Genomic DNA, 24,813 nt, shown 5'->3' on the forward strand with positions numbered 1-24,813 from the left:
GTTGGGAGGTACAACTCTAGGCGGCATGTCTTAGGCTAAGGCGAGCAAGCGAAAAACTGCGATCGGGTATTTGTCGTGGCATATGTTGTTATGCAGGGATGATGCCCACACGATAAGTATTCGGATCTTGTGGGGAAAGTGTACAACCTCTGCAGAGTGTAAAATCTATTCGAATAGCCGTGTCCGCGGTTATGGACGTGGGAATGGAAGCTGCTTGGCATTAAAGAAAGTTTTGGTTTATAAAAAGAGTTTTCCAAAATGAGTTTGGGAAATGGTACCAGTGGGACTGGTGGAGATGTACCTGGGAGGTACGGTGGAAAGTTGGAAAAATTGTTTTGGCCATATGAGATGGCCGGAAAGGAAAATGGGTCACCCTTACCTATTAGCATTGTTAAGAAAATCGGTAATCGTTAACTGCTCGGCCGGCTTGGGAGTAGCGATTAATCGGAATTCGGACGATTAACTGATTTAATCGGTCGGCAATTAATCGGTGCAACCTACACAAATTAGCACTTAAAACAATTTATATAAGAAAAATAATAGTATATGAGCCTCTATATGTCTCTCCCTACTTCTCTAAAGCCTAAAATCCTAGAAAAACTTGTACGCTTCTCCTCCATGAAACAATCTTTAAGGTCAGGAGCGAATCAGGATCCACTAGACGAAGCCGCATTCCTTCCTTCCACTTCTTCTCCTCTCACCTTTGAAGTTTATATTCTCCCACCACCTACCTAGGGTACGACCCCTCTTACACCTCAACCACCTAACCTATTGAAGGCGTCCTCCAATTCCTAGACGAGCTCCTCATGTGATCGAGCTCCTATAATCTGAGGTCCGGGAAACTATGAGTAACTGGTCTGGGAGGGCAAGAAACTATTTGGCAAAAGTGGAAATGAAGCTACTGGAGGCTGCAATCAAGCGGGAGCTTCGCAAAATCTACTTTATTGGGGAGGGGTAGCGCCTGTATTAGCGATATGCATTGAAAATATTGTAACTTTTTTTGACCAAGTGTGGTAGTTAATCGGGAAAATACCTAGTAATCGGACTTTCTGACTGATTAATCGGGCTAAAGGATTAACACAAGAGATTAATGGTAATCGACACGGTCAAGCCCCTAGTAGCGATTAATCGGCCTAGTAATCGTTGAATCGGCCTAGTTTTTGAACAGTGCCTATTAGTCTTCAAAAGAAACTTGTTTTCAAAAAGGTTTTCAACAAGAATATAGAGATGTCATACTCTCGAGAGGAACAACCTCTCGCTCCTTGTCGCCCTAGTATAGTGCCTATTCCTTGCTACTGCCAAATTGCATATCCTTTACTTCTCTCTAAGGTGGTTTGCGAGTACAATTCATAATGTACTCATGGCTTTGTCCCTGGCTATTTACTTGGCCAGACTTGGTGGAGTTCGACAGATGAAGAAGAAGTTGACGATGTCTATGCGAGCTAGGAACGTCTTCCCAGTCAGTTGCCTGTAGGGTTATGGCATGACTTGGGCCATGCGAATGCTTTCGTCTGAAGTATTTCCGCTGTGTGATTGTTGATCTCCTGCCATTGTAGGCTCTTATGTAAGTATTGGTCATGTGACTTGTTGTAATCTTTTTATTCGGTAATGTAATGGATGATGTATTTGATACCAGTTCGGTTATGCTTTCACGACACACTGATCATGGGATCGTGAATGTGTATGCATAACGGGTGTTTCGGACAGCTGGTCCAGGGCCCCACAAGGACTCCTACATTTTATGTGAACATGGTAAGTATTTACTTGCTAATTATGGTTCTATGGATCAAAAGGAAAATATCATGATCACTTATCCTATCCTAGGGTTTAGGTTAGAAACAAATTAGGGTTCATATGAATAAATGGATTTAGGTTGCCTAAGGGTATTAGGGTTTTAGGGTCCCACATGAAATTATGGGTTCCTGGTTCTATTACTTATGAAATTAGGGTTTTCTAAATACCCTAAAGTTCTTGAATTAATAACTTCACTTTAAGGTTGAAGTTATTAATAATTTTGAAATAAAATTAATATTGGATTTGGCATGTTATTATTTTTAAATAATTAATAATTAAGATAATTATTAATTAGGGTTTAAATCCTCCTAATAAGGATTTAATAAGTTAATAGCAAAGGAAAAGTAATTTTAATGTTTTCCTTATTTGCTTACTGGTTTTTATTTATTTTATGAAATTTTTTACTAATAATTGAATTTTAATTGTATTTAGAATTAAAATTAAAGACTTAAATAACAATTATTAAATAATTGAATTTTTGTTAAAAATAAAAATTTCATTTTATATTTTTATTGAATAGGTTTTATCTTTATAAGAATTTTGATATCTTATACTTATTTTTCTGAGCTATTTTGGATTTTCAACAATTTGTCAAAGTTTCAGACAATTATTGGATTTGAAATAAAATAAACGAATTAGCTAAACGTACCCGGTCTAAACCGTACCCGAGCACCGACCGGTGGACCAGGTGTCCACGTTGGCGGCCACGCGAGCGTGGACCGAGTCAAAATCGAGTTCATATCGAGAGAGCTACCGGGCGGCAGGGAATCGGCATTCGCCGATGATTTCGAGTCACACGCGGTTGGGGAGCTATATGGGTATGACTCGGGGCATCGAGAGGAACATTTTGAGGGTGGCGCCGCCGTTGTTGGGTCACCGGAGCTCCTCGCCGGCGAGACCGAGCGGCGGGGCTCGGAAGAGACGCGGCGTGATGGCGATGCGGGACACGAGGAAGCATGCCAATATGATCAAACGAACCGGCAACTCACCGTGAGTACGACGGGGGTGTCGGCGAGGTCAATGGGGTCTCGTGTCGCCGGAATTCATGGCGCCGGCCGACGGAGGGGATGAGGTCGGTGTCGGCGCTACGGGCTGCTCCGGCTCGATTCCTTCTACAGGAGTAGCAAGTCGATGACGGCGGTCACTCTGGTGTGCTTGGTTTGGCTCGGGGAGGCGTCCTTCGCCGGCGGTGAGGTGGAGTGGTTCGGCCAGGGTTTCGGAATTGGGAGAAAATGAGACAGTGAGGGAGAAGAGGGCGACTAGGGTTCGTCCACAGCTTTTATACGGCGCCTGGGCGCTTGCCTCGTCAAGGTTCGGTCGAGGAGATGGAGCCAGCGCGAAGGAGAAGGCAAGCACGCCGTCGTGCTGTCCTCCAGGCACGATGGAGAGGATGAGGATGACTTCGTTTTATTTTTTTCTGTCGAAAGGGTACGTGGGATGGTGTTGGGCTGTGCTGGCCTGGTGATGGTGGGCTGCTTCTGGGCCTCTCTTGCTCGGCTGCTGCGGTAGTTAAGTCCAGGTAAGCCTTCTTCCTTTATTTCTTTTATTCATTTTCTGTTTTATTACTTGTTTTGAATTTCTGATTTTATTAATTCTGTTTTGAATTCATATTTGAATTCAATTATGCTTTCAGATATTTATACCTATTTTTAATTAAAGCTTAGCCCTAATGATCATTGCATGATTCCTTTGTCCAAACTAATGTGTAATGCATGATTTTATTTGAATCCTTGTGAGTTTTAGTTAAATTTCAATTTAGCCATGAGTTGGTATATTCTTTGAAATTCCTTTTCTTCCCTGCAATACAACTCTCTTTTGAATTATTTAAAGTGGAGAATTGCTCCCAAGGCATTTTAAAGATTATTAGGAGGTCTTGGTTTCTTATTTTAGGGTTGGTTTCACTTGCATATTATTTTATGTGATCACCTATTTATTATAGTTTTGTGATCTCTCTTATAACTCTCTTTCAAGGTTAACACTCTTATTATCTTTGAAAATGTCTAAAGTAGATATTTTCCCCATGATGGCTTGGTCTTGGTTACAAGGATAAATAGTTGATCACTACATATATGGTTTAAACCATATAATGGTGCACATGGTTTTTCTTATGTTCAAGAATTGAAGCATAAGAATTGATTAATGTGCAATACTAGGGTTCTAATGTTATTTACCAAATGGCATATGGTTTGGAACTTAGTTGTGGCTTAGGTTTTAGTTATGATCACCCAAGTGATACTCAAACTAGGGTTGAGATTTAATTCTAGGTTATAGAGATGGGATAACACCATATTGCATGTGCTAGGGTTTAGTCTCCCCTAACCATGATAAGGGGTTACTTGCTTAATATTTTATGTTCTCCTCTAGTTACTAAGGTGTTGAGAATTGATTTTATATTTTACCAACAACTTCTATTATTATCCTTAATTTGTTATTAAGGTAACTAAAGTAGTTATATTACTTTTTATAGTTAACTTTGGTTATGATGATGGATGGTTTCTCACTTTGGTTCTTATGGGCTTATATCTTCTACTTCTAGTTCTTAGGGTTTATGATCACTACACAATTTATAATGATCAAAGTTGGGCTTCCTAAGGTATCTCTCCTTGAATGGTTTTCTTACTCCCAAGATCAAGTGTTGTCTTGATCAATTAAATATTTACTTTATTTTATAGTTTCTTGAGAGGGCATGGTTATGGTTGTCTCAATTATCTTGAGTATAACACCATAGGTTGAGCTTTCTCATTTAGGAATGGTTAATCTTGGGTTGATGGTGTACTCCTAATATCTCCTTAGGTATCTAGGCTAAGGTTCCATTTGTCTAGCTTAATTGGGTTGGTCTCTTACTTACCTTATCAATTCATGGATATGGTATTATACCATGTGATAGTTGGTTATCTCACCACTCCAAGGGAAATGGTTTACAACCTAATACTTTAGTTCAAAGGTTGTCCTTTATTCTAAAATAGGTAAAGCTTGGATTAGTATGAATGGTCCCTGTCTCATTTGAGAAGGACTACAATGCTAACTTAAGTTTATTCTCCAAAGATAATGATGTGGTCACCAACACCTATGGTTAACAGAAATGGGTTCTCCCTCTAAGGATTGTCTTGATTAACATCCTAGGTTTTCTCTGAAAGATGATGATTTGTATAATTGGTCTCTCTCATTTTGGAAAGGACTTTAATAATACTCTAAGGTTCCTCTTAGAGATGATGATTTGAATACTTGGATGTATATCCAAGGTTTAGCTCAAGGTTTGTTATTGCTTCTTTAATAATTAGAATAGAACTCTCACCTCTCTAGGTTTGATGCTTAATAATTTTGAATAGAGAGGAATATATATTTCTTGAGTTGATCTCCTTGTCTTGTTTCCAAGAGTGAAGTAAAATGAATACCATGAGGTCCATGGTAGGATCAAGGATTAGTTTTAAGACATGGAAAAGATAAGTGAAGAATGGTTTCTTCATTTATGGTTAGTTGATTTATAATTGAACGGATGTTCTTATGTTATGGCAAGGAATACCATGTTGTGATATTTAATTAGATCAAGTAGTTGATCCTTGATTAATGATTTCTTGTGTTTATTTTACTTCCATTTGATCTAACCCTTTAGATCAAATCATCTCTACCCAAAACAAGGTTTTAACAAAGTCACATTGAGGTTTATAGCGATTGACTTGATGAGCTACTTCAATTCCACCAAGGTCAAGTGAAACTTCGATTCATCGTGATCTGTTTTACTTTAAAGCGCGAAAATTCCCCAGATTTTCTATGCATGAATGCAATGCACACATCTGTTTCCTTTATTTTTGTAACCCCATTACCTGGGATATTACATGCCTAGATCGCAAGATGCGATCTAGGCAGCATGGTGCTTACCGGAGAAACCCTCGAGACGAAGGAGTTGGCGATGCGCCGAGATTTGTTTGTGGTTGAACGTTGGTTGTTGTTTATTCCATAAACCCTAGATACATATTTATAGTCCAGCGGACTTTCTAATGTGGGCGTGCACTAAACCGTGCACGAGATAAACTCTAACTTTTAATCTAGATACAATCTATTGTAATTAAAGATACATGGGCAATCTAGCCCAAATTCTCCGAACAAGGCCGCTTCAGAGATCTTCCACGTGTAATCCACCAAGCCCATCTTGATCGCGGCCCACCTCCTGATTTAGCCAAAATCTGGTGATAACACAGTCTCACCTAAATAGTGTTTGGATGCATTGTATCCCTTGTTTGACTGTCCTGAAATGTTACTAAGAGCAGGACAATCATTGATGGTTACAAACAACAACGCTCCTAGGTTAAATTCCTTTTGTTCGTGCTCATCCCACACAGATACACCTTCTTCACGCCACAACTGTAAAAGTTCTTCGAGCAATAGCCTCAGGTATACATCAATGTCGTTGCCGGGTTGCCTCGGGCCTTGGATGAGCACTGGTATCATAATGAACTTCCGCTGCATGCACAACCAAGGAGGAAGTTTATAGATACATAGAGTCACTGGCCAGGTGCTATGACTGGAGCTCTGCTCCCCGAAAGGATTAAAGCCATCTGTACTTAGACCAAATCTTAAGTTCCTTGCGTCATCTGAAAATGACTTGAACTCTCTGTCGATTTTTCTCCACTACGACCCATCAGCGCGGTGACAAGGGATTAACTTATCAATGCCTACGGGTTGTAGACTAGGGTTTTAGTCGGAAGTAGAGGGCAAGTAGATCTCGAAGGTTTCAGCCGAAAAGTACTCGACGATATGAAAACCAGGGTTTGTGAGACAATCATTCGATGCTTTCTTTGTCCCTCGACTCCCCCTTATATAGGAGGTGGAGCCGAGGGATTCGTAATACACAAGTTACAGAGTCCGGGAGGGTTTCCAACTCATCCCGCAAGATTATAAGTATTGCTTCCTAATACAACTCTAGTTTCCTTAATAATAATTTGGGCTTCCGATTCTTCTTATCCTTCGGGTCGTGGGCCTTCAGTAAACCCCGGGTACCATCTTCGGCAGGCCCATTGGGGATGCCTATGTCAGTAGCCCCCGAGATTTTACTTGAATCGCAGAGTCTGGGAAAATCTCCAACTTTATATTCGTTCAATAACTCTGAACTTTATCATATCTTTGGATATGAAACTATATATTGTACAGGGATAATGGTAATTGGGGCTAGTTCATCTGACGGCTCAGGTACTAGTTAACTGCTCTAGTGGCAATCCGCAAAAACCTACTTCAAGATCACGTCCCTGGACATGATCTCGGGATACTGGTGTAAACTTCGACAGGTGCCGCTTAAGGTTTTACCATTCTGTCGAGTCCCAGTCATATTTTATCGGGTACCTAACGCGTCCGTTAGGATTTTTCTTCGTATCTGTTGATACGGAAAAAAGTAGCAAACCGATGTCAGAGACGGCGCCACGCCACTCAGAACGGATCTGGGGTCTTACCTTCGCAAAGTTTTGCGGCATTCAGAGATTGGTCGCAACTTTGGCGCTCTGAGAATATATTGTCGAGTGCTTTTTCGGCTGATGGAATAGCACATTTTATTGAGTCAACGGATGACTTATATTGCATTCCCGATGGGAGTATATGTAGAGTTATTTACATAACTCGAAATATGCTCACTTTTTCTTCTTATCCTTTTTTTTATAATTTCATCGGGCACGCGAACAGCGTTCCCGACGGGAGTAGCCCCCGAGGCTACAACCAAGGACTTGTGCTTGGGTGTAGGCTCAAAGCCTTACGTTACTATATTTTCCTACTTTCTCGAAGTTTTTATATCTGTCGGGTGCGCGAACAGCGCTCCCGATGGGAGTAGCCCCCGAGGCTATGAACAAATGCTTGTATTTGATCATAGGCTCTCGCCATTTCTATTTTGTCACTCTCGAAGTTTTCATTGTTCCAAAGTAGCTCCCAAGTATTTGATCAAAAACTTGTATTTGATCAAAGGCTCTCGAAATAATCAACAATCTTCTGCTGTCGCCATTATTATGAAGCTGCTTAGCCGAATTTTTCTCTTACCAAGGTGACATCATTGCTGACGATAGCCACGACCGCTGTATCGGGAAAACGCGAGAACTGCTCTGTCTCTGCCTTGCGGGCCCAAATTGCTCATCAAGTTGACACGTCGTGCAAGTGGGGGACACACGTCCTCCACTTTTCCTGACGCACGTACTGTAGCTCCTGTTCTTTCTCGTCTGAATGAAATTACTTTTTACCCCTTGTCCACGTGTACACCATCTATCCCGCAATCTCTTCATCCGACGGTGCGTCGTTTCACCGCACCTCTATTTAAAGCCATCGTCTTCCTTCGTCAATACTTTCGCTCGCGCCGCACCTCTGTTCTTCCTCTGCAAAAATCCTCCCCTGCTCACATTGCCTCTTGCGCTCAATCACGCTCGCACCTTTCTCCTCCACGCTCATTGATGCCACCTCGCGCGCGTCTGACCAGGCACATCACTCCGGAATCCAAGATGGCCGCCGAAGATCTGGAGTGGGAGAGATCCAAGATCTCCAACCAGGATATGAACCTGCTGAAGAAGCTGGGGTTCACCAAGAAGGAGAACGCGCTGCGCTTCCCCAAGGAGGAGAGCTATCCATCGCCTCCAATGGAGTACCGGGTTAGTTTCGTTGACCATCTCATCCGCGGTCTTTCTCCCCCTATCCACGAGTTTCTCCGAGGTCTTCTTTTTGTCTATGGGCTTCAGCTGCATCAGCTGACGCCCAATTCCATCCTCCACGTGTCGATTTTTATCACACTGTGTGAGTGCTTCCTCGGAGTCCAACGTAATTGGGCTCTGTGGAAGCGTATCTTCTGCCTCCGCCGTAATGGCTCCCACAACGTCGCCTACAACATTGGCGGCGTTGTCATCTGTGTTCGTTCTGACATCGAATACTTCGACGTCAAATTCCCCGACTCCGTCCAAGGTTGGCGGAAGAAATGGCTGTATGTGCACGAAGAGAGCTCCGATTCAGTGGAGAACAACATCGCCCCTTTCGACGTAGGAGTCAAAATCCTTCGCCGCCGTTCCTGGGATGCTGAAGCCACGGAAGATGAGAAATTGGCGACAGAGGCGCTGATGACTCGCATCCACCAGCTGCAGAACACCCGTGGCAAGGAACTGTCGGGTATTCAAATCACAACCTATTTCCTTAGGATTAGAGTGCAGCCTCTCCAGGCTCGCAAAAATCCCCTTTGGATGTACGCTGGTGAAGAAGACGTCGACAGGCTCTCCAAAGACCTTCCTATGAAGGATTTGGAAAAACTGATCCGAAAGATCTCGTCGCTCAGCAAGAAGGATCCTATTCCATCCTCTTGCCGCATTACGCCATATAGTGGCGCCAATCCCCTTCCCGAGGTAATTGTTCCTCTTGACTACTATATTGTCTTCTCGAGTTTTCGGTATCTATCGATTACTATCTTGCTAGCGTCCATTGCATAACTCGTTTGTCGACACTCTTTGTTTTTCACGGAACCACCACTGTTCGGCTTCTCTTCCTCCTCTTCCCGAAGGTGGAGAAGTCGAAGAACGTACCGTTGTCGAGGAAGACAAACAGGGTGCTTCTCGCCACGAAAGTGAAGTCGCGGGTTCTCAAAAATCCGCGGCTTCCTGCGAAAAGAAGCCGAGTCTGAGGCCACTGTCTCGACACGCTCCCTTCCTTCCGCTGTTTCTCCAAGGAACAAGAGGAAAAGGGATGAAGTCGCCGATTCCGGCGCCTCCAAAGCCGAAGAAGCTGGTCCTTCCGAAAGGAAAGCAGCTTTCAACCCCTACGAGGATGCTCTTGTCAGCTCGTAAGTTCTCTATTGCTCTTTATTGTTTTGCTCTCGATGTTTTTGTCGATCTCGATTCTTATATTGTCGCCATTTTTATTGCAGTGGTGACGAGGAAGAAGAGCAACCTATTGACGCGACTGCTCGAACGAGTACGTCGCGTACTTTAGTTGTGTCTGAAACTCAGCCTGATGGAGATGAAACTTCGCCTCCTCAGCAAAATATTGAGCATCCAACTCCGCCTGCAAGCCCCCGCATCCCTTCACCAAAGAGGGCAAGGGTCGAGCCAACCAAGGAGCTTGCCTTACTACCTGGTAGCTCCACGACTCCTTCCTTGGATGATGTAAGTTGTTCATTTCTTCTCTTCTATTCCGAATTTTTCAATGTTGTCGAATCTTTGTTTTGTTTTTTGCTTCCCTTTTTCTTTTTGCTGTCGACCTTTTTACTGTATTGATGCTTTCTTTCTCTATCTTTTTTGTCAGCCTTTGATGAAGGAATTCATCCGTTTCGGTACCCAATTCATCGGGTACCGTGATCATGCCAAAAAAGCCGAAGGTATTATTTTGCTACTTCTGGCAAATGACCTCTTCCTCCTTTCTTGTCATGATTTTGATTGCTGTCGATTATTTTGTCAGAAAATCTTGTGGAAGCCAACAAGCGTGCTGACGCACTTGCTCGTAAACTGGAGCAAAGTGAAAAAGCTCGTAAGAAGGCTGAAGCAGATGCCAAGAAAGCTACGGCAGAGGCCGCCACTGTCGAAGATCTTCGAAAAAGACTTCATGAGGCGGAAACTGCTTTGAGCGATAAGATGACCGAGCAAGCTGCTCGTGAAAAAGAAATCCTTAGTCGTTTGCAATCGCAGAGTCGACGTTTTGTTACTAAGTACTCAAATCCTTGTGCATTTCTTCGGGTTGCTTCACTTTCTCTAGCGTACTTTTTGACGAACTTCCTTTTGCTTGTTTTCAGGGAGAACGCATCAAGAGTATGAACTGGAAAATCCTGAAGGCGATGAGCTTATCGACGCGCTTTCTCTCCTTGAAATCCATGGGGATGAAGCACATGATGGCCTTGCTGACGCCGAAGCAGGTTTGTCGAAGCTTTTCCCCTATTTCTTCCCGAAGAAAGAAGAGCCCAACACTTTTACTGCTCTCGCCAAATGCTTCAACGTTACGGAAGATCTTGGGCTCAAACTTTGCCAAGAAGGCCTAAAGATTGGCGTTGAAGGCACAATCGCTCTGGTTGCTGACAGCAAGCAAAATGTCGACTGGGCTAAAGTTGGCGACATAAAGGATATGGAGACGAAGAAATGGCAATCTTTAATTAAAGCTGCCAAGCCACCCTCAAAGCCGATCCTTTCCTTCCTCGGTTGCAAACCCACTCCTGCTCCAAGCTCATCCAAGCCGGAGGTCAAGTAGACCACCCTGTCTTTGTTACTTTTTTCTTTTTCTTTCTTTCTTTTGATGCTGTCGCCAAAGTAGCTTTTGGCGACACTTCTCCTACTAGTCCACTAGGGTGTCCTCCATTGTAATGCCTTGTAAATATTTTTGAGAATCAATGAAATTCTATTTTGCCTGATGATTGATGTCCAACCTTTTGTTTTCAGTTGATATTTGATAACTACACTTCAACTCCTCGTCCCTCCGATGTTTTTCCTGCTTCCTCTCACTCGAAGAAAACGCCTATTGATAATGAACTTGGTGAAGATTCCTCGAGTAAGGGTTTAGTGCAAGATTTGGAGGAACTTCGTCAGCAGCTTCAGTATGCGAATAAGCAAACACTTGTGATGATGGAACAATCTCGGAAGGCATCCGAAAAAGAGAAAGTTGCGCTGCAGCAGGCTCAGGAAGCCATAGCTGCCAAGGAAGCCGCCATTTCTGAAGCTGCGAAGGCTACCACCCGAGAGAATTTTATGCTCGAGTTGATGAATGAAGCCAGTGTGGATATGTCAGGTATACTTTTGCAAACAAAAACTTCTTCTATTTTTTTCACTGTTTCCTCCTTTGAAATTCTTGTGCTGTCGCCAAATAGGTTCCTTTCTAGACACAGCTGCCGAAGATCAAAGGGTAGACACAAGGACAAATCTCCTGGTTAACCTTTCACTTGACCATGGTTCTCTATTCTGGGCCACTCCAGAACGCACCCGACAGATTGTTAGATTTCAAGACTGCGCTTGTCAGGTTCGTGAGTTCCTTGATTTCTGTACAAGAACCTTGTCTTTGGTTTATAGCTCCTTGTTTCCGCGCAACAAGATGCCAGAAACTCTGCCTGCTCTGCTGGATAAATTCCGGGATGCCCCTCGAATCCATGGATTTGTACGGGCTCAAATGTCTGCTGGCGCGAGATTTGCTATGATCATGATACAAATCTTCTATCCGAAGTTAGACATGAGTCGGATTGTTGCCAAGTGCCTAGCCAAGATGGCGAAGAGGAAAAGGAATATTGACAAAATTGATGATGTGGTAAAGCCCGTAGCCGAAGATATGATGGATGAATTGCTTCGGATGGATGCTGAATTCTTCGTGAAGGGTAGCTATGCTGAACATAGCACTCGCACTTCCAATAATGAACGAATGACCATAGATAACATACTAGGCGGCCATTATTAATTTTTCCTTTGTTCTAGCCAATTTTCGTCAATGATTTGTACCTTGTATATTGTAAAGCCATGAAAGATGTATTCCTTTATTTTCTTTGTCAAGCCCCCGAGTGTTTCGGTGGCGATTTTCTTTATTGTGTAAACGGGGTTGCACCAAGGCAAGATAAATTATATTGAGTGTACTATATTTGCGGGTACGAGCCCCCGAGCCTTTTTTGCTGATCGCTATTTTGTATCTTCATTTATTTTGCGAGGTGTTTTGCACCAAGGCGAAATATTTTTGATAGTATATATTGTAATTCTTGGGCATATATCTCCACTATCTTTATTATATTGCAGCACCGCGAGCCCGCCTCATTAAAAACCTTTTCCAGCCCCACTCGGTGCCCTGAAAAAGGAAAAGAGTGCGTCTGAAAACTCGCGGGCGTTTCAGTACATTGTATTTTTACAAGGAGGACTATATTTCGACTCTAGGCGTAAAAACGCCTGAGTTGTGCCACGTTCCAGGGGTTTTTCTCGGGAACCCCGTCTTCTTGTCCTTGATCCTGTATGCTCCTCCTTCGATGACTTCTGTGACGATGTAAGGGCCAAGCCATGGTGACTCGAGTTTTTCAGTACTCTGTTGATTGAGTCGTAGGACTAGATCTCCAACCTGAAAGGATCTTGGTCGCAAACGTCGACTGTGGTAATTTTTCAGATCTTGCTGGTATTTGGTGACCCGTGATAGTACTTCATCTCGAGCTTCGTCAAGTGCATCGACATCGTCCTCTAATGCTCTTCTGGAAGTTTCTTCATCGTACTCCGTGACTCTTGGAGAATCATGCTCTATTTCTATCGGCAGTACTACCTCTGCTCCATGAACCAGAAAAAACGGAGTCTCCTGCATCGCTGTATTTGGCGTTGTTCGAATACTCCATAATACACTTGGCAACTCTTCTGGCCACGTATGCCGAGCTTTTTCCAGTGGTCCCAGCAATCGCTTCTTGATACCGTTGCAGATGATACCGTTGGCTTTCTCGACCTGACCATTGGTTTGCGGGTGCCCAACTGACGCAAAGTGCAATTTAATGCCTACTTCTGCGCAGTATGCCTTGAATTCCTTGGATGTGAAGTTACTGCCATTGTCCGTGACGATACTATGAGGTACTCCAAACCGAAAAACGATGCTTTTCACGAACTTTATTGCAGACGCTGCGTCTGGTGAATTTATCGGCTTTGCTTCTATCCACTTGGTAAATTTGTCGACAGCGACGAGCATATACTCGTATCCTCCTGGCGAGGCTTTATGTAACTTTCCCACCATATCGAGGCCCCATTGAGCAAAGGGCCAAGACAATGGTATTGGCATCAGCTCTGCTGCCGGAGAATGAGGCTTCACGGCAAATCTCTGGCACGCGTCACAAGTTCGTACTATCTCCTTCGCGTCCTCAATTGCTGTCAACCAGTAGAATCCAGCTCGGAAAACCTTGGCGGCAATAGCTCGACTGCTCGCGTGATGACCACATATTCCCTCGTGTACGTCCTTCAGGATTATCCTTCCTTCTTCGGGTGTGATGCACCTTTGTAGCACACCCGAAATACTGCGTTTGTACAGCTCCCCTTTGACCACTGTAAAGGCTTTGGATCGTCGAATAACTCGCCTTGCTTCAACTGGGTCGTCGGGTATTTCTTTCCTTAAGATGTACGATATGTACGCTTGCATCCATGGGACCTGCACCATCATTACTAACTCATGTTCCTCTTCTTCTTCTGGTATTTCTTTGGGAGCCGCCGAGGTTTTCTCCTCCTTCTGCTTCTTCTGCGCCTTCTTTGGTTTTGTAGACCTCTCGGTTATCTCTTCCCAAAACACGCCTGGTGGAATTGCGAGGCACTGCGACCCGATGTTTGCAAGAACATCGGCCTCATCATTGCTCAGCCTGTTGATGTGGTTTACCTCGCATCCATCAAATAATTTCTCGAGCTCATTGTACACTTCTTTGTATGCCACCATGCTATCGTTGAATGCATCACATTGGTTCATGACTTGCTGAGCTACCAATTGTGAGTCGCCAAAGATTTTTAGTCGAGTTGCACCACAAGCCTTCGCCATCTTCATCCCGTGTATAAGAGCTTCGTATTCTGCCTCATTGTTAGACGCGTTTGGGAACGTCATCCGTAAGATATACTTCAATTTGTCGCCTTCAGGTGATATAAGTATCACGCATGCTCCAGCTCCTTCTACCCTCTTGGACCCGTCAAAATTCATAGTCCAAGTTCTCGATAAATCCGGGGGTCCTGTGTTTTGCAGCTCCATCGACTCTGCGATGAAATCTGGCAGAATTTGCGATTTTATTGCTTTTCTTTTTTCATACGTGATGTCCCGAGGAGAAAGTTCTATTCCCCAAAGGGAGACACGACCCGTAGCTTCTGGATTATTTAGTATATTGGATAGAGGTGCTTCATTGACCACTATTATCGGGTGTGCCGAAAAATAGTGCCGCAATTTTCTTGCGGTTGTGAACACTCCATATGCTAACTTCTGGTACTGCGGGTACCGCTGTTTTGAAGGCGATAAAACTTCACTGATGAAATATACCGGCCTCTGCACTCCATGAAGTTTTCCTTCTTCCTCTCTTTCGACAACTAGCGCCGTACTGACCACCTGGGGTGTAGCCGCAATGTATAACAGGAGAGGTTCCTTCTCTTTAGGCGCCACCAAGATTGGTGGTGTCGAAATTGTACGCTTGAGACCTTCGAAAGCTCTATCTGCCTCTTCGTTCCACTGGAACTTCTCTCCTTGCTTGATTAAAGCGTAGAACGGTAACGCTTTTTCTCCCAGTCTGGCGGCGAATCTGCTTAAAGCTGCGACTCGCCCAGTTAACTGCTGTATTTCTTTCAACTTCGTTGACTTTCTCATTGTTATGATAGCTTGGATTTTTTCGGGATTAGCTTCAATCCCTCTTGCTGAGACTAAGAACCCGAGAAGTTCTCCTGCAGGGACGCCGAAAGAACACTTCGTCGGATTCAGCTTGAGACAAAACTTGTCGAGGTTGTCAAAAGTTTCTTTCAAGTCCTCGATTAGTGTGGCCCCCTTTTTTGACGTTATGACGACATCGTCAATGTATACTTGTACGTTTTTCCCAATCTGTGTTGCTAAGCACTTCTGCATCATCCGCTGATATGTTGCTCCCGCGTTTTTCAAACCAAAGGGCATTGTTTTATAACAAAACACGCCGTAAGGTGTAATGAACGCTGTTTTGACCTCGTCCTCTTCTTTCAATCTGATCCGGTTATAACCTGAGTATGCGTCCGAGGAAGGAAAGACGTTCACATCCTGCCGTGGAGTCGATAATTTGATCGATCCTTGGGAGGGGAAAGTGATCCTTTGGACAGTGTTTGTTGAGACACGTAAAGTCGACACACATGCGAAGGACTTTAGTGTTTTTCTTCGGAACCAACACTGGGTTTGCTACCCACGTGGCTTCTGTATGCAGCTCTTTAATGAAACCAGCTTCTCTTAGTCGATCGATCTCTGATAGCATAGCTTTGCGGTTTGGCTCTGAAAAACGCCGCAATGGTTGTTTGATTGGTCTCACGATTGGATCCAAATTTAGGTGGTGCTCGGCAAGTTCCTTGGGTACTCCTGGCATGTCAGCTGGACACCATGCGAAGATTTTCCAGTGCTCATGGAGGAACTCGAAGAGCGCGCTTTCCTATGCGAGGTCCATATCTGTCGCGATAGACGTCGTCTTCTTCGGATCTGTCGGGTGGATCTGCACCTCCTTGGAATCTTTTGCAGTGTTAAAGGTTGGTTCCTTGTTAGGCCTCCCTACATCTGGCAGCACATCATAATCAGTCGTAAGCCTTGACTCCATGTATTCTGCTTGCATCCCGAAAGTTTCTGACAGTCGATGAAAATCCTTGTCACATTTATCGGCTAGCGCAAAGCTTCCTTTGACTGTAATTGGTCCCTTAGGTCCAGGTAACCTCCACAACAAGTATGTGTAATGTGGCACCGCCATAAACCTGGCATATGCTGGCCGTCCCAACAAGGCGTGATACTGTGACGGGAAATCCACAACTTCAAACTCCAGCCTCTCTATTCTGTAGTTTTCTCGGGTCCCAAACTGAACATCGAGATTGATCTTCCCCAACGGATAACTTGGCTTTTCTGGCGTGATACCATGGAAACGTGTGTCGGTTGGTTTCAGATTTGCTAGAGATATGTTCATCTTCTTTAGTGTATCTGCGTACATAAGGTTTAGACTACTGCCTCCATCTATGAATACTCGGGATACATCGAATCCTGCGATTACTGCAGGTAAGATAAGTGCTGACTGCCTCCGGTCGAGGAACTTGCTGCGGATGATCTGCTATTGTGAAGCCAATGTCTTGCCTCTGACCAATTTAAGTACTCAATCGTTGGTGGAGGCATCTTCTCCGCCATGAACACCTATCGCGAGATTACTTTCACGAGCTCTATTGGACGGCCTACCCTTCGAATCATCGAGACCGTTCCGTTGGAGTTGGGATCAACGTATGGAGGTGGTTGTGGTGCTGCCGCTATTCTGAGCTGGTGTCGATTTTCGTCCGTAATTGCGGGAGGAGGTGGCAAGTGGATCTCACTCCTGGGCCCTTGAGGGTTTCTATTTATCGCCTGAGCATTGGCTTGCCCTGCAAACCTTAGCATTGCTTGAAATTTTCGACAGTCCTTCACGTGGGTGTCCCGACTTGTCTCTTCCCATTGCTTGTCGAGATAAAAGTGCATCCGACATGGCCCGTTCATCATATCCTCGGGGGACACGAAAGGCCTCGCGGAACCTTGGCCCATTATTTGGCCTATTATTTCGAGAATCATCTCTGTTGTCTTCTCGCTGCTCGTTACTCCTTTGATAGTCATCTCTATTGCTTCCTCCAGCGCTTGCTCGAAAACCAGCCGAGATTTGACCAGGAGCGTCGTAATTCGAGTACTGCCGAGAAAATCGTCGCCTATTTTGGAAATTTCGATTGCGGTCCTCTTCAGGCGACCTGTGCCGTTTATTGTGAACAGCATCCTCTCCATCTGCCCACCTGTTTGCTATCTCCATCAATGCTGATACTGTTTTTGGGTTAGTTCTCCCCAAATCCTCGACAAAGTCTCCTCGTCGAATTCTTGCTACAAACGCATCTATCGCTCTCTCGTCAGATATGTTCTCTGCCGAGTTTTTAATGATGTTCCATCTTTGGATATACTTTCTCATTGACTCATCATGCTTTTGTCGACACGATCTCAACTCTTCTAACGACGCAGGTTTTTTGCAGGTAGATCGGAAGTTCTTGACGAACACATCCTCAAAACTGTCCCAGTTGTCGATGGAACTCAGGGGAAGCTTCTTTATCCACGATCTTGCGGCTCCACTCGGATGTACTTGGATGCTCTGCATGGCTGTTGCTCTGGTTCCTCCTATCAGCTTCACCGTCTCGAGATAATCGACTAGCCGATCCTCCGGATCTTGCGAGCCGTCGAATTTTTTGAAATTGTCGGGTAATTTAAACCCTGAAGGAACTCGAGTTTTCCGGACCCTCCTTGTAAAGCACGGTAGCCCACACATATCCTCATCATCTAACTCTGGGGAGTGTCGATGTTCCCTTCTATTTTGTCATGCTCTGTCCACTCGTGCTTGCGCTGCTGTGTCTCGTGCTCCACTTGTTCTCTCGGGACCTGGCGCTGCTGTAGCGGGTCGTGGACTATTTTGCCTTGCTGCCCCTTCAGGAGGCGGAGTTACGAATGCTGTCCCCATAACTCCGACCCCTGCCATGGCCATGTTGTACAATGCTTCTCTTGGATCTCCGGGAGGTGGTCTATTTGCGAGGATAAAGGCTTGTGTCGCCATATACCCAGCTTCCGCTGTTTTGGGAATAATGTTCCCCCTCGTGTCAATTGACATAAAAGACATGTCGAGGTTTTGAACTAGGTTTTCTCTCTCTGCTTCAGGTATGTTTTGCGGGCGAGATCTTGCTCTCCTTCGAGCTTCCCTGTGACTATCTCCCGAAGTTCCTGAATGTCGACTTAGCTCCGCTCTTCGCCTGCTTGATGCAGAGGCTGCTTCCTGCCTCCTATCTAACTCGATTTTCTGTTTCTCGAGCTCCCTCCTGATACGGGCAAGCCTATATTGGTATGCTTGTGACTCCTCAGGTGTTGCCGCAATAGTCATTGGTTCTGTGCCATCGATAGCTCTTGCGACTCGATCCCACACGGCCTGCGGAAATTGCACCATCTCTCGTGTTCCTGTTCCGATATATTTTGTTCCCAAACCTCGCGCAAGATCTGCGGGATCGACATACGGATTTCCCGCATCATCGAAAGCCTCTGACGTTGCTGGTTCTGTCCGGCTTGGTTCTCCAATTGCGTAGATCTGATGATATTTTGTTTGCTGAAATTTGTCAGGTTTGGTGACACCATTATAGAGATTGGTGAAGACCTTTCCAACAGTGATGGATTTGTCGATGAAGTTGAAGCTGTCGGTGTCGCTCGAGTCATCGCTTATATAGGAGTCCGCAGATGACTCGAAGGACATGTCGCTGAAGATCTTGATGAGTTTTTCGCTCGCCCTGGTGCTGATGAAGCGTGGCGACGAAATCTCCTCGTCGCCTGACTCGATGGATGATGCTGAGCTCGAAAAATCGGGATCGACCGCCGATAATCCCGACGAGATCGGAATTTCGAGAAGATACGCTCCTTCTTTCTCGACGCGGAAGTGAATTTTTCCGAACGTCATCTCCATGGGTTCCTCCAGATACGCATATGCATCCAAACGGGAGGGCGGGTGAGGTACAAAATCAACTAGACCAGTTTCGATCTGTTTACCTTTGTCCATCGCGTTGCTTGCAGTTGACGAAGTCGATGATCTTGAACGTGCCATCGAGATCAGATCCTTGACACCTCTAATTCCCACAGACGATGCCAATTGACAAGAGATTAACTTATCAATGCCTACGGGTTGTAGACTAGGGTTTTAGTCGGAAGTAGAGGGCAAGTAGATCTCGAAGGTTTCAGCCAAAAAGTACTCGACGATATGAAAACTAGGGTTTGTGAGACAATGATTCGATGCTTTCTTTGTCCCTCGACTCCCCCTTATATAGGAGGTGGAGCCGAGGGATTCGTAATACACAAGTTACAGAGTCCGGGAGGGTTTCCAACTCATCCCGCAAGATTACAAGTATTGCTTCCTAATACAACTCTAGCTTTCCTTAATAATAATTTGGGCTTCCGATTCTTCTTATCCTTCGGGTCGTGGGCCTTCAGTAAACCCCGGGTACCATCTTCGGCAGGCCCATTGGGGATGCCTATGTCACGCGGTGTCTCAGCATCACATCTTGTTTACGGTCCTCTTTGTGCCATCGCAATAACTTGGCATGCTCTTTTTTTTAAACAAACGTTTCAACCGTGGTATTATAGGAACATACCACATCACCTTGGCAGGAACCCTCTTCCTGGGGCACGACTTGCCCTCAACATCACCAGGGTCATCTCGCCTGATCTTATACCACAATGCACCACATACCGGACATGCATTCAAATTGTCGTACTCCTCGTGGTAGAGGATGCAGTCATTGATGCATGCATGTATCTTCTACACCTCTAATCCTAGAGGGCAGACAACCGTATTTGCTTCGTACGTACTAGAGGGCAATACGTTATCCCCTGGAAGTATCTTCTTTATTATTTTCAGCAACTTTTCAAATCCCTTATCAGAAGTATCATTCTCTGCCTTCCATTGCAGCAATTCCAGTGTGGTACCCAGTTTTTTCTAGTCATCTTCGTAATTTGGGTACAACAGTTTGTTGCGATCCTCTAAAATTTTCTCCAACTTCAACCTCTCCTTTTCACTTCCGCATTTTATCTTCGCATAAAAAATGGCCCGACCCAAATCGTCATCGGGCTCATCAAAAATGGGCTCATCAAAAATAGGCTCTTCTTCAGCTTCGTCTCCCCCATTCTACTATCACCGTCTTCAGTGAACATATGATAGTTGTCATTATCCTCTTCTTCTTCGTTGTCTTTCATTATAACCCCTCTTTCTCCATGCTTGGTCCAACAATTATAGCCGGGCATGAAACCGTTCTCAAGATGGTGGACGTGAAGGGATTTTGAGGTAGAGTAATCCTTCGTATTCTTACAGGAACTACATGGATAACAAATGAAACCATTCGAGCGCATGTTTGCCTCAGCCACGTTGAGAAAATAATGCATGCCAGTAGTGAACTCAGGGTGGCATCGGTCACCGTACATCCATTATCGATTCATCTGCATTATATAAGTATATCAAAAATCATTAATTACACAACATCATGAATATATGAGTGACCAAATTAATTAATATTCAAGTTCAATTCATCACATAAAACTAAGTTTTTTTATAAAAAAGAAGAGGCTCATCGAGGTGGTGCCGGCTAGGGGACGACACTGGCGATCGACGGCGGTGAGGACGGGGACGATACTAAAACCAACAAATCATACTTTAATTTGAGCTCAAATTGCATATAAAAAGAATGAAATCCCTAACTTAGGCATTCCATTGAACACCTTGCTAGCACTGGAAAAATGATACGAGTTAAACTAGCAAAGAAATGAGCTAAATTAGAAACGCCGGAAGAAAGGATGATATTGCTAATCCTTGGATAGATGGGTGTCGTCAATCTTGACAAAATGGTGGAGAAAAATGGAGATTTGTTGGAGTGTGAGAGGAGAAAAATATTTGGAAATGTGAGAGGAGAAGGAAAAATGGAGCTGCTCGGTGGCTCGGGTGAAGAAATAGGCCAGGAGACCCTTTAGTACCGGTTCTTTATATGAACCGGTACTAAAGGTGCAGCGCTGGCCCCACTTCCACCTCAAATTTGGCGCGAAACCCTTTCGTAACACGAATCGGTACGATAGATTCTTAACGAACCGGTATTAAAGTTTCTCGGCGACCTGAGCAGTTAAACCGGTACTAATATAGCCTTTAGTACCGGTTTTTAATTAAGGAAACCGGTACTAAAGGTCAAATCCTTTTTTCTAGTAGTGCCATTCCTGGGCGGGCGACCCTACTTAACTTTTCTCTTGTGGCGTGGAAATCAGTGGTGTCCATGAAGCGTTGATTAGTGTCCCAACCAAGAGCCTCGTTGCATGGATGACCGCTTCACGCCCTATTTTATCTCGTTAGTTTACTTTTTTTTTATCTTTAGCACCTGGCTACGCATCCGTGCATTGTGGGTGCTCTAATAAGGCGACGTGTCTACAGGTTGCTACCACTAGATCATTGTTGGTTCAGACTGTAGATCAGAAAGTTCAGTTCATCTTAATGATTTTTTTGTATTTCCATGTACTACATCATATTTTGTTGTGTTTGCAACAAAAGAGTCTGCTTGGTAGCAAATCAAAATATTTATTATTAGTTTGGCAATGACAAAGCAAGTTAATATGTTCTCATCTACAGACTGCTGCAGGCAATGTAGGATTCTTCCTGTTGTTTGTATAATTTTCTTAGAGTAGCTATTGAAATGCTGAAAGAGTAGATAATCGTTTTCAGTACATTGACTATTTAAAGAACAAAATTTAAGGCGATTAGAGAAAAATTGCCTCCATAGAATATTCTGTTGCGGCTTCGTACTGAAGATTCAACTAGCCATGGGAAGTGAGAAGTCAAAATTTGAATAGAGCATATGACTTGATTGAAAGATCTATAAAAAAGGTTCATAGTGGTTACTAAGAAACATGACCGTCAACTGATACCATACAAACGGTGAAAGAGTTCAACGAACCTAAACTTCATGTCTATCTTGTTATTACAATTCTCTTCTTTTACATGGTTATCCTATGAGAGTTTATCTCCCTTGCAAATTCAGTAGTAATGTCAAAAATGGCATAGTGGATACCGGTTGTAAATAATACAAAAATAAAGATAGTTCAATTGTCCAATATATAATGGTTATTCGTATTCAAAAGAAAAATGTGGTTGCTAGAGCTTTTATGTATGTTTCCTTCATCTAAAAGGTTGTTAGTCTACGAATCTTTTAAGGTAATTTAACATGCATAAGTTGATGATACAATGCTCGTATTTATTTTATCTCCCCATAAGCTCATTGATGCATGATATGATTTATTCACTTATTTGCTTGAGGACAAGCAAAGGTTTAAGCTTGGGGAGTTGATACGTGCATTTTGTATCATCATAATAGCAACATATAGGACTAGTTTTTATTGTTATTCGTATTGTTTTATAATTATTTATGCATATTTAGATGATTTCTTGCACTTTCCTACAAAGTCCCCTTCATTGGTATTTCATTTCTGGGAGGCACAAAACCTCCTTTTTCGTATTTTGCTATTTCAGGGACCTTACGAACGTCAATAAATCAGAGGAAAAATACCTTGCTAGTTTTTCTCGGGAGAAGGACATTGAGTGTTGGAATCAGGCGAGGGGAGCTACGAGGGCCAAAATAGCCCAGTTGGCGCGAGCCCATCCTTAGGTCGCGCCACTCAGGCCCGTTGGTGCCTTGAACGTCGCCTCATCTCTCCCTTTTTAGAGACACCTCCTTTTCACCAAAAAAAAACCTACGCCATATTTTCCCCACGATTTACAGAGGCGGCATCGGAGGTGAAAGTCTTCTCCTACTCCGGAAGAGGGCAGATATTGCTGCTCTGACGCCTCCGTAGAGGGGAAATCGAAGCCACTTTCATCACCATTCCTCCTGGGCGTAGGGGGAGGCATCTCCATCAACACCCCCATCAGCCTCAACATCAGCATCATCTACATCTCCAAGATCCATATCGTTCCCCTCATAGTTTGTGGTAGATTGAACCCTGGATATTGTTTAAGTGCTATTTATATGATTCTCATTGGCAACTTGTCTTTATTAGTGGCGAAGTTATATCTTCAGATTGTATTGTAATCTGTATGCCACTGATCCATATTATGTTTCAGCGTTGTGAGTAGTTGCCCATGTTCCCGAGGCATAGGATGAATTGGCTATGATTTCTTTATAGTGTGCAATGAGTATTTGGTGAAGTTTTAATCTTTTATGTGGTTCCATGGTGGTAGTGTGGAAACGTCGATTACATATTACTTCACCTTTATGGGATCATAGAGATGCACCTTAGTGTAATGAAGGGGGTAGGAAGGAACGGAATGACAAAAACCGTTTTTCAATTCTTTGAGTTGCAATAGGAGGATTTATATCAGGAACCTCAGAACTAACTGTTGTGGTTGGACATTTATGTCTTAATGATTCCTTAGTTTGCTCATGAAAATGGCAATATGACCAACCGTAAGGGGTGCACTTGCTCATGTGTATAGCTTCACCTAATTTAGGATCCTTCCAATAAGAATTAAAGTTGATAAAATATTTACCATGCTGTTTAGAAATCTTTATGCTAAGTAAATCCATGCCGCCCTTAAGAATGTTTGTTTTATATAAGTACACACACTTGAGCTTGTCCTCTTGCTGCATACAGGATTGGGATTTCTCTGAAAAGAGCATTTGTTTTACTGCAATTTACTTTTAGCGATTTACTTTTCTTGTAAACTATACACCCAAAATACAAAACCACTTCATCTTTTATTGTTTTACTTTTCAAACTTGCTAATCAATACCTTCAGCTTCTCATGGATTCGACAATCTTTATTATTGAAATGTACTACAATTGATCTCCTGCAATTGGGAGGCATCAGGACCCGTCGGATGTTCTGGCAGCTATGGGCTAAATTTGGCCGGATTTGACCGCTCCAAGCTGGATTTTCGATCTCTGATTAAATATACGCGAAGTCACCAAAGAACGGAAGCAGTGACAAGGTTTTGGGAAGGTACACAGTAGATGTATTGATTTTTGTCAATTGTGTGCTTAATGTCAATCGGCCGTCACCTCTTACATATATATGAGGCGGATGGACTTTCCGTGGAAGTTTTGGACAACTCTTTACATGTTCCGTACAAGAAAAGGACTTCTAATTTCCGTCCAAAAAATCCTAAATCGATCTTACTTGGAAAGCCCCCTGGTTCAACTATGTTTAGGTCCTACTTCTTGTCCTGGCTCCTAAGATTGCATCGTAACTCGGATGGTGATGCTTCAAAAGGAAAATTTGTGCATCTCAAAGAGGCGAACAACTCTTATGTTGTCCACTTTCCATCCAAAGCCATGTTGCCCGGATCTGTGAGGCAGAAAGTTGCCCAGATCTTGTCAAGTCTCTGTGGGTCGCACCGTAAGCCAGATCCATATGACTCCAAAAGCAAATTTTTACGTTTGATGATCCAAATAACTTTCGTGTTGGGCATTTTTTTTCCATATGAGGTCATCTTGAAGACATTCCGACTAATATCTCCATATGTTGTCTTCTGGGCATGTTCACCTTAAATCTGAGGTGGCCAAATTCCGACCTAAATTATTTTGCCTTCTTTCTTTGTGTGACTTTTTAATGTCTTCAAGTTCTATCGCTCTTCCTTCCTCACCAAGATGGATCCGCCTGAAGTGACCAATCCACCATGGATCCACCTAACGACAAAAGTGACGAGAGTTCCATCTTGGGACCAAAGTTATCAAGGATCCGTCTAAGGACTGAGGTAGCCACATATATGACTAATCCATCTAGGTTTTTCAGTTTCAACAGTTCCAGCTTGCTTTCGTCGATAGGAGGACAAAAATGGGTGATAACAATAG

The sequence above is a fragment of the Lolium rigidum genome, chromosome 1, assembly GCF_022539505.1.
Source record: "Lolium rigidum isolate FL_2022 chromosome 1, APGP_CSIRO_Lrig_0.1, whole genome shotgun sequence".
Lineage (NCBI taxonomy): Eukaryota > Viridiplantae > Streptophyta > Magnoliopsida > Poales > Poaceae > Lolium > Lolium rigidum.